Genomic DNA, 2,688 nt, shown 5'->3' on the forward strand with positions numbered 1-2,688 from the left:
ACGTTGTGTGGCAGACCCAATGATATTTGAATGGTTTGGGCAGATAGATATGCTATTTACAGCCTTTGGCAGGTCCCTACAGATGAATCACAGAAGACGCCTTTGGGAATTTGGAGCAAGAAATTTTATCTGAAGTTTCATCTGAAGAAAACTACTTTTTTCCTTGAGAGACAGCTCCTGGACTCTCATTGGGCCTGAGTGGAAACTGAACTTGAAAATGTGTCACCTAGTTAACCTTTTAAAATGTGAACAGAGATGCTCATCATGAGCTAAATGTCTGCTGAGCTGCCAAGTCATAAAGTAGGATGTGCACAAATGCAGTTCATATTCAAATATACATGATCAGAGCTTTAAGGTAGGAAGATGTACCTTTAATTGTGCACACCTTCTGCTAACAGTCTATATAAACTTCATGGAAGAAGTAAGCTTTCTCTCTCTTATCCTGTTTTCTCTCACTCTTGCTAATAAGTCCATTTCTTTACTAGCATTAGAACCTACATTTTATAAATTTCAGTGTGCATTGAAGACCACCTGAGACATCCAGCCTTGTAGACTGAACAATTACTGATTTTTGGATCTTCTTTTGGTAGACAACCATTGTTGGACTAGCTGGACCACAGCATGTAAGTCATTCTAATAAATCTCCCCATATAAAACTAAATATATTGACTGAATATATATTCAGTATTCAGTAATATAATATATATATAATATGTAATACACACACATATATTCAATCGCTAAGTTCTGTTCTTTTGGATAACCCTACCTGACTGATACACTCTCTTAAAGGTAGGTCAAACAAACACTCTGAATACACATTAGCATATCAATCTTAAGTCATATGTAACCTCTTTGTGTATTATTTGCTAATCTATGAGGCTCAGAAAATGTTCCAGCCTCTTGTAATGTAAGAGATATTTATTTAAGAATGTATTAGGCTGCGGCCACCAGCACATCCCGGTGCATCTTCGCAGACACAGCAGCCCTCCTCTGCCGCAGCTTCGCCTCGCCAACCGGCGCAGTGCCGCAGGCTCGCCCAAGAGGCTGCTAGCTGTTTCAACCACCGCTGCCGCGGGCAGCCCTGACCAGACCTTGGGCTGCGCCGATGCCACCTCTGATCCTGTACGGTTGTGGGAGCATCGGCGCACCCAGTGCTCCGCAATCCTGCGGCGGGCGGCATGGGATAATGAGGCCATGGTGCACAGAGACCGCTTGCGCAGGATGAGGGAATGGTGGGTCCAAGTGGGGCTACTGGCTGTGCCCTTGCTGGTTGCTTACTTGCACATCCCGCCCCCTCAGCTCTCACCTGCTCTGCACTCATGGAAGACTTCCAGCAAGTTTTTCACCTACAAGGGACTTCACATCTTCTACCAAGACTCCGTTGGTGTGATTGGACGTCCTGAGATAGTTGTGCTTTTACATGGCTTTCCAACATCCAGCTATGATTGGTACAAGATCTGGGAAGGTCTGACCCTGAGGTTTCATCGAGTGATTGCCCTTAATTTCTTAGGCTTTGGCTTCAGTGACAAACCGCGACCACATCAGTATTCCATATTTGAGCAAGCCAGCACGTGGGACTCCAAAACCGCAGAATCAACCTGTTGTCTCATGACTATGGAGATATTGTTGCTCAGGAGCTTTTGTGCAGGTACAAGCAGAATTGATCTGGCCGGCTTACCATAAAGAGTCTCTGTCTATCAAATGGAGGTATCTTTCCTGAGACCCACCGTCCTGTCCTTCTTCAAAAGCTCCTCAAAGATGGAGGCATGCTTTCACCTATCCTCACAAGGCTCATGAACTTCTTCGTGTTCTCTCGAGGTCTGACTCCAGTCTTCGGATCGTACACTCGACCCTCTGAGAGTGAGCTATGGGTCATGTGGGCTGGAATCCGCAACAATGACGGGAGCTTGGTCATAAACAGTCTTTTACAGTATATCAATCAAAGAAAGAAATTCAGAAGACGCTGGGTGGGAGCACTTGCTTCTGTGACCATCCCTATTCATTTTATCTGTGGGCCATTGGATCCTATAAATCCCTATCCAGAGTTTCTGGAGCTGTACGGGAAAACATTGCCGCGGTCCACAGTGTCGATTCTGGATGACCACATTAGCCACTACCCACAGCTAGAGGATCCCACGGGCTTCTTGAATGCTTATATGGGCTTCGTCAACTCCTTCTGAGCTGTAAAGAGTAGATTCCCTGTATTAATTACCTCCCCCATTCTCGTATTTGTGTGTATTCCACTTAGAAATGCCCAAAAGAGGTCCTGGCAATCAAATACTATTCTTTCATAAAAGTCCATTTGATTCACATTGGTCAGCAAACTATAGAAAACAGGCAGCAGAAACTCTAAGGATGGCATGCTAATATATCTCTCATTCTCTTATGGGTGACAAGATACTCCTCTCCATTTCTGTGACATCTGACCAAGTGTATGGATCTGCTGTTTAATGTTATTAGAAAATTCTGATGAATAACACTTCTCAATTATGTAGAAAGACAGCACTGGACATTCTTTTTCGTAAAATACTTAAAAAAAAATCCCCCCCCCCCAACTTGTGTGGACTTTGCTGAAATTCTCAGAAATGCTAACTTCTGGCCCAACCATAATTGGAGTCCTGTAGTAAAGAGTGAGGGAGGAGCTTGCTTATCTCCCCTTTGAGCTCTCTATACAGCACAGCTTAT

The 2,688-nt window shown here is 44.2% G+C and overlaps 1 pseudogene; it reads left to right on the forward strand.

Moving 5' to 3' along the window:
• The first annotated feature begins 1,197 nt into the window (after positions 1–1,197).
• On the forward strand, positions 1,198–2,183 carry LOC101990637 (annotated as a pseudogene).
• Positions 2,184–2,688: the final 505 nt, after the last annotated feature.

The sequence above is a fragment of the Microtus ochrogaster genome, linkage group LG3, assembly GCF_000317375.1.
Source record: "Microtus ochrogaster isolate Prairie Vole_2 linkage group LG3, MicOch1.0, whole genome shotgun sequence".
In the NCBI taxonomy this organism is placed as follows: domain Eukaryota; kingdom Metazoa; phylum Chordata; class Mammalia; order Rodentia; family Cricetidae; genus Microtus; species Microtus ochrogaster.